This window comes from Salvia miltiorrhiza, chromosome 5, assembly GCF_028751815.1.
Source record: "Salvia miltiorrhiza cultivar Shanhuang (shh) chromosome 5, IMPLAD_Smil_shh, whole genome shotgun sequence".
Lineage (NCBI taxonomy): Eukaryota > Viridiplantae > Streptophyta > Magnoliopsida > Lamiales > Lamiaceae > Salvia > Salvia miltiorrhiza.
This window is the reverse complement of record NC_080391.1, coordinates 19,225,692-19,233,469: the sequence shown is the minus strand read 5'-3', so window position 1 is coordinate 19,233,469 and position 7,778 is coordinate 19,225,692. Positions and strand designations below refer to the sequence as shown.

The 7,778-nt window shown below is 37.6% G+C and overlaps 1 long non-coding RNA gene across 1 annotated transcript; it reads right to left on the bottom strand.

Moving 5' to 3' along the window:
* Positions 1-2,002: 2,002 nt before the first annotated feature.
* Positions 2,003-3,077, bottom strand: LOC130986555 (uncharacterized). Its single transcript, XR_009089300.1, has 2 exons — positions 2,868-3,077; positions 2,003-2,398 (listed from the first exon to the last, which is right to left on the bottom strand). It is a non-coding gene; the product is annotated as an uncharacterized LOC130986555 (long non-coding RNA).
* Between the last annotated feature and the right edge of the window lie 4,701 nt (positions 3,078-7,778).

Below are 7,778 nucleotides of genomic sequence, written 5' to 3'. Positions count from 1 at the left end.
TGAGCCCTATGCTCTGGCCTGCCAGAGGAAAACTCCAGCTCCCTTTCTTCTGCTCTTTCGGTGTACCTTGATTTCTCTGGGCGGTGAGACTTCTCTGCTCTGTACGACCGCTCTGATCTCTGTCCCCTGTCGTCCCTTCGGGATTTCTCCCTCAACGATTCTTCCAGATTCTCGAGTTGGTGTTTCAGCTGCGACACTTGGTTTTTTCTACCGTGCCTTCTCCTTCGGTCTCTCCTTCCTGACAACACTGTTGAGCCTAACCCGGCTCCCCTCTGGTCTGGCCAGTTCTCTGTCAGCAGCGTCCCCTTGCATTACCCCAGGCATCACAGCCTGTTTGTTGAGTGCCAACATGTTTGCCTTCTGAACAGCGGGAGGTGGGGCCTCAGTGCCCTGCGGGTTAGCCGCTCCAACCGGGGTAGCTACAGTGGGGATGACAGACATCATCGGAGTTCCCAGTGCCTGACGTATATTAGCATAGCTGAGTAAAGCCATCATTTGCTCTGCTAGCCCGAAGTTAAGCGATCCCCCTCCAGACGTGGGGGCCAAGTTTGGCAGATCAGAGCCCGGTGTTACCAGAGCAAACCTCTGGGTGTTGACGTTCAACCCTGTTGTCGGAGTGGCTGAGATGGCCTGAAAACCCGGTGGCACAGTGAAGGTGGGGTTACCCTGAAGGCCATTGAACATTGAGGTAGGCACCTCGGTAGTGACAGCAGCAGAATCGAACTCCTTCTCCAAGTTGCGGTGAGCATCAGAGGATCCCATAGTACCTACACATAAACAAAGTGAGAAGACATCTAGATAACAAATGGATAAATCCTCCCCTACTGATTGAAAACCCGATATGAGAAATTCCAAGCACCGGCGCAGAGGCCGTTAAAAAATTCCCCTTAAGACAACTCCATGCCCTGGGAAATAAACCCAGGGCATAGATTGGAACAATCAGAGCCCGAACAACAGAAATTTCCCTTGTAAACTCCTATCAAGATCCGGCAGAAGAAACAGAGTTTCCAGAGATAGGCATAAACAGAACAACCACCAAGAAGCTTGTTAGCATAAAACGTTAAGCATGATATATAGCAAGGAATTTGCAAGAAAATGAACATCATAGCCCGAAATTACCACGATCGTGTGCTATTTTAACAGCAAAAACCCAAAAACAACAGAGTTATCATGGCAATCAGCCAGATTAGTAATATAACGCGCTAAACAGGGCATAGAACGAGGATTAGTCGAAGAAAACATGGAGCACACCAATAATTATCCCCCTCAGTCGAAACATAGCCGCAAATTATCAGTGCAAACCCAATCATCACAGAAACAGATCATTACCCCATAATCCACTGATAGAAAACAAAGATTAGCCACAAAAACACGAAAAATATCGATAATTATTACCCTTAAACGAAAAACATCCACAAATCAACAACACAAGCTCAATCGCAGCAAAAATGGAACGTTGACCAATATTCTACCGAAGCGAAACCCCATAAATCGTCAACCAAAACCCAATTCAAGCAGAAACAGAGCGATACTTCACAATTCACCGGTATAAACATTAGATCTATAAATAAAATCCCGATTCTACGAAGAAACTTTGTATTCACCCATAATTGAACCGATCAATCGGTAAATAAACACATATCCCCCCAGTTCATGATTTACGACTTTCGCCACCTTTCCCCATGCACCAAAAGCATAATTAAACATAGATCGTAAAGAATTAGAAGCACATCAACCCGAGAAAACGTAATTAACAGCTCGCAATCATCTGGGTGTCCGAATTATCGGCTCAAACGGTACCGACGCACGCAAACCCGATTGGAATTTCAGATCTGCACGCGCCGGCATCCATAAACTCACATCCTAACTCAGTAGCCTTCCCACAGACGGCGCCAATTGGTGAATCAAGGACCAACACCTAATCTACAAAGCGATAAATATAGACTATACCTAGTGTGAATGATCGGAGAAGGCAAAGTAAACAATCGGAAAACTCAGAACGGGAGAAAAGTAGCTGTTGTATTCGAAAATAAGAGATAGCGTAGTTACAATGTATGAGCTCAGGTTCTATTTATAGACTACATAAGAGGGCAAAATGGTAAAATCAATGCTAAGGCGTGCACTTGGCGTGATAGAGGGGCATGTCGGTAAATTTGCCTTCACGCGGGAAATCTCCCGCGTCTCTGGCGATTCCGCTGATGAAGACGGCTCCTCTGGTGAGAGTTACTTCTCTGGCGAAGATGACTTCTCTGGCGAGGGTGACTTCTCTAGTGTATAAGATGCCTTTAGTGAGTAAGGTCCCTCTGGCGAGGATGATTTCCTCTGACGAGTGCGTTTCCTCTGCCATACTTATTCCGCTAGTGGAGTCGATTCCTCTGATTTGCATCATTTCCCTACTCTGCACATATCACTCCTCATCAGGGCTAGTCGGCTTAAATGCGTCAAAATAAAATAATCATTTGTATTTTGTTATTTTTAATGATCTAAGGTATAATGTATAAAATATACATAGAAATCAAAGATATAAATTACATGAAATGCAAAAATATAAGATATTGAAAAAAACATCAAGATTGCATAACATAGAAAATAAGTTGGTAACAATAAAATGTTCAACTTTGTTAACGAAAAAATAATAAAATATCCAACAATAGTTTGAATTCGTAGAAGCAAAGCATCTCAAAAAATACAGAAAAGTGAAATGATGAGACTTTATAATATTTTATCATTTTTTTTATTTTTATATCTAAATATTTAATATTAAGTATTCGGGTTTCGGGCTTGTCCATCGGGTTAGTCGGGCTGGCCCTATTGGGTGCCTGGCTATTTGGTTACGGGCTAATCGGGTTGAAATATTCAACTCTAACCCTCTTGGGTGGCGGGTTAATCGGGCCAATCCACGGGTTTCGGGCTAGATTGACATCCCTGACTGCACCCAATAATTTATCCCCATTTATCTTCTTCCTCGTATATGCATGACGGCGCTTTTCAACTCGTGTCTTCAGGATCAGATTTGCCTAATTAATTTCTCCCGTTATCTTATGGGAGGATCAAATCTGTGTGCTTGGCATTTTACCCTCTTCCTTCTTTGTAGGGGCAACGATCATATTTACGCCCAAAATCGCCATGGAAACGATAAAAATAATGTGAGCTTGGACTTAATCCCCGGCCCTCCCAACTAATAATTCGGGTTACCAAACGTTCAGATAAGACAAAATTATTTAACTATCCTGCTTTGTTTGGAGTACCAAACACTGCATTAGTATTAGGTTTATATTTTAAAAATGGAGTCTTTTATTTATCCTAAGAATTTATCAATTTTTCATATAAAAAAAGTTCACTTAAATATATCCAAAATATAAAGAAATTAAATGAAGAATTGAAAAAATAAAAATGAAAAAAATAATATATAAAACGTCACGTAAAATGAAGGTATAATGAAGGAATATTGATGCGGTGCATTGCTCACTAATAAACATATTATATACATATATATATATATAGGATATGATTTAGTGATATGCTGGAAATAAATTTATTTAGGAAATTATGTAGCTAGTGAAGAAATTGAAAAAAACTTGGAGGTGGGAGAGCGCATGCCCTCCAATTATGTTATACTTCATCCGTTCATAAAATCGTTTTTACTTTTGTTATTTTGATTTATTTATAATATTATTTTTACTTTCATTCTTAGCAATAAAGTCTATAAATTCCACTCACAGTAATAATGAGACTCAAATTTCACTCACAAAGTAAAAATGATATCATAGACACAATGAATATATATTAAAGGGATGCCTCAGTTAGTTGGGTAGCGAATTAAATAGACAGAGGTTTGGGAGCTCGAATCCCACTATTTTCAACACTTTTAGTGTGCGCCTAGCCTTCAATTTTTATTTTTTTTCTTATATTTAAAGTGTCATTCAAAATATCATTTTTTAGTAAAAAAAATATTATTTTTATATGTAAATGACACTTTTACTCACACTAAATGATGTTTTTATTACGATAAATGATACTCCCTTCGTCACAAAGTAAAAACGATATCATAGACACAATAAATATATATTAAAGGGGATGACTCAATGTGTATGGGATCGGAAAAGTAATTGGAATAATAAAGAAGAAAAAATATTTGCATGGAAATACCTAATTTTGAGCGGGAAAAGTAATGTTTTGGAGGGAGTTTTCATGCAGACTACTTTGCTTTAGTATAAGTATATAGATGTGGAAAAAGAAATGAGACATTTAAAGGCATAAATTTTTGTTGGATTAATTGTCCATAAAATACTGAATTTTTGTCTAATTCTGATTTTGCACACAAACTTTGAATTGTAGCGTGATAATTATTAAACTTTTGATTTTATCTGATTTTGCTACTAATTTAAATTCCGACCTACTATCAAATTAATATGATGTGCCAATATTTGATGTGGCGTATTTATTGATAATTTCTTATCAATAAAAAAACACGGAGAAACTAACTCAAATTGTCAAGAATTTAATATATCAAATCAAATAATAGTATTTTTTTAGTTATCATATTTAAATCTACTTTTTTTAGTTCACTATTACAAAACTTATTACTCCAATATATAGAATAAAAGTTATTCAAATAGTATATATATATATATATATATATATATATAGTATATATATAAAAAAGTTAATCTTTAGATAATGAAAATTTTAATAAAATTTACTCACTTATCTAAATAAATTTTTGATATATTAAGTTATTGATAATTAAAATATTCTTTGGCTGACACACCTAAATTCGAAGAATTCCCTTACTATTATTGAATTTATTCAATCAATTAATTCAACTAAGAAAATACTAGAAGTACTATTATTTGATTTGATATTTTAAATTATTGACAATTTGAGTTATTTGCTTTGTGTTCTTTTTTTATTGATAAAAAATTAAATAAAAAATATTATTTTATCAACTAATTACCACGCAAGAATAAATACGCCACGTCAAAATTGACACGCCATATTTCATATTAGCTTGGTATTTGGTCGGAATTTGGATTAGTGTGCAAAATCAGAATTGGATGAAAGTTCAGTATTTTATTGACAATTAACCCATTTTTATTATCCCTGATTTTCCTATCCATCAAAGTGAACGCACCCATATTATATTAGTATTATATATTATTCAGATATGACTCAACAAGTAGTTATCTAGCTGCGTTCCCAATCATTTGCAGGCGGTTAGACTTTCTCCTCGAATATTATACTCCCACCGTCCCATGAAGCATGACCTAATTCTTTTCGGCACGAGAATTAATAAATTAGTATTTTGTGTATTAAGTGTGGTAGGTGAAAAAGTAAAAAGATGAATAAAGAGTAAATTTTTTGTCACTTTTAGAAACAGATCAAGCTTCATGAGACAAATCACAAAGAAAACTGTGTCATGTTTCGTGGGACGAATGAGTATTTTTTTTTCTATATCATTTTGAATTGAAAATACATTGCAGTTTTTGCCAATATGCAAACAACGAGAATTTTATAATAATCTAATTATTGTATTTCTATCTAAATCTTTTAAGTGTTCCACCGCATAATTTTGTAGAATACTGAATATTTTTTAAGTTTGATTCCAATTGTATCATATCGAATCAAGTCCAATACTGTATATATTTTCATTATTTAAATGAAACAATATAGTCAAATGGCCATAATGAAAATTGAAAATTAATTTTTGGTCTCTAATCTTAAAACATTAAAATATGGCCATTAATTAGGTGGTATGCCTAATTTGCCATTTTTACTCGGCCGCTGAGGTGATTGATCGGCCGCTGGAGGCTTGTGGGTGAGCTGCGCGCTCGCGGGGAAAAGCCAGCGCCCGCTGCGCGTATGGCACTAATAGTGCCATAAGTGTCATACGCATCATTTTATTACTTGGTTTTATTTTGGATTTCCATTGATACTTATGACACTAAATGACCATTTTAAACACTTCCCCGTAGGGTTTAGATGTTCCATTTAGGGTTTAGATGTTCGATTTAGGGTTTAGATTATCCATTTATGATTTCTTGATTCTATTATTGTTGTTTCTGTAGCAAGTATGGCACTATTAGTGCCAAAATGACTATTTTACTTGGTTTTATTTTGAATTTCCGTTGGCACTTTTGACACTATTAGTGTCATAAGTGCCAACAGAAATCCAAAATAAAACCAAAGTAAAATCTTGGCACTAATAGTGCCATAAGTGCCTAATCCGACCTGGCACGCGACCCGCGTGCCTGATCCTACCCGGTCCGCATCATTAAGGGTAAAAACGTCCAAATCAATAAAAATGGCCAAATTTTATGTTTTTTCAATGTGTGGCCATAAATTGTGTTTTATACTCCCTCCGTCCCAATATTCAAGTCCCGTATTCTTTTTTGGGTCGTCCCATGTAACAAGTCCCCTTTCATTTTTTGGCTAAAATTAGGGATGGATTAGTAACTTAATTACTCCCACCCACCTCGATTCTGCCACTCTCTCTCTCTCTCTCTCTCTCTCTCTCTCTCTCTCTCTCTCTCTCTCTCTCTCTCTAAATCATCCCCACTCTCTCATCTTGTTCCACCGCCTCCAACACCTTCCACCTTCCATCCGCCTTCTTCCACCGCCTCGCACCTCCGGCGTCTCGCGCCTTCGCCACCATCCTCACGCCTCTGCCACCATCCTCCTGAGCCGTCTCCACCTTCCTCCTGCTCCGCCTCCAACGCCTCCGCCTCCTCGCGCCTCCGCGGGCTCCAACGCCGCCTCTGCCGCAACAGCCGCTGCCCTCCGCCTCCTTCCACCGCCTGGCACCTCCGGCACCTCGCACCTTCGCCACCATCTTCCTGCGCCGCCTCCACCATCCTCCTGCTTCGCTTCCAACGCCTCCGCCGCCTCGCGCCTCTGCCCTCTGCCTCCGCGGGCTCCAACGCCCACCACCTCTTGCCGTCGGCCGCTGCAGAGAGGAAATTGAAAGATTTCCATTTTTTGTTGTTTCGCCCAAAACGATTAGGGCTCGCCTCCACCCTTTCAATTATTTTTGTTGTTTTAATTTCAGAAATTGGAAGATCCATTTTTTGATTTCTCTGTGGTGGTGTTTTGGTGTTTCGGCTCAGAAATTGAAATTAAGGCCCAGTGTTTTGGTGATTTCCGTTTTTTGATTTCGAGTGTTTTGGTGATTTCCGTTTTTTGAAATTAAGGCGCCTCTGTTTTTTGATTTCCGTTCACTGTTCTGGCGGTGGTGCGGTGGTGCACAGGCGGTGGTCCGGTGGTACGGTTCAGAAATTGTGGTGGTGCGGTGGTGCGGCAGGGTATTAGAGCCTGAGACCCTTAATTAAAGTAACAACAACTTTTTTAAATATACCATTTAACTCTTAATTTTAGTCTCCTAAATACCCGTGCCCAAAAGAAAGGGGACTTGATTAACGGGACGGAGGGAGTACTTTATTTTAGCTACTTCAAAATTTTACTCTATTTAAATTTGATTCATTTTTATTGAGTCAATTATACGTATAAGCTTCATCTATTAACTATTTCAAGACTCACAGGTTATTCTAGTTTAATTAAATCTAAACAAGGTTTTCATTTTAGATTTATATTTGAAATATTAATTATTTTATGTAACAAATAGATTATTAATTTATTTTGCAATAACTTAAGCATATTCATTAATTTCTTATAACAAATAAAGTTTATTTGTTAAAAACTCATAAACAATTACTACTCGTAATGGTATAAAAATATAAGTCGTATATAATTAATAAAATATTATTTTTTTAATAAACAGA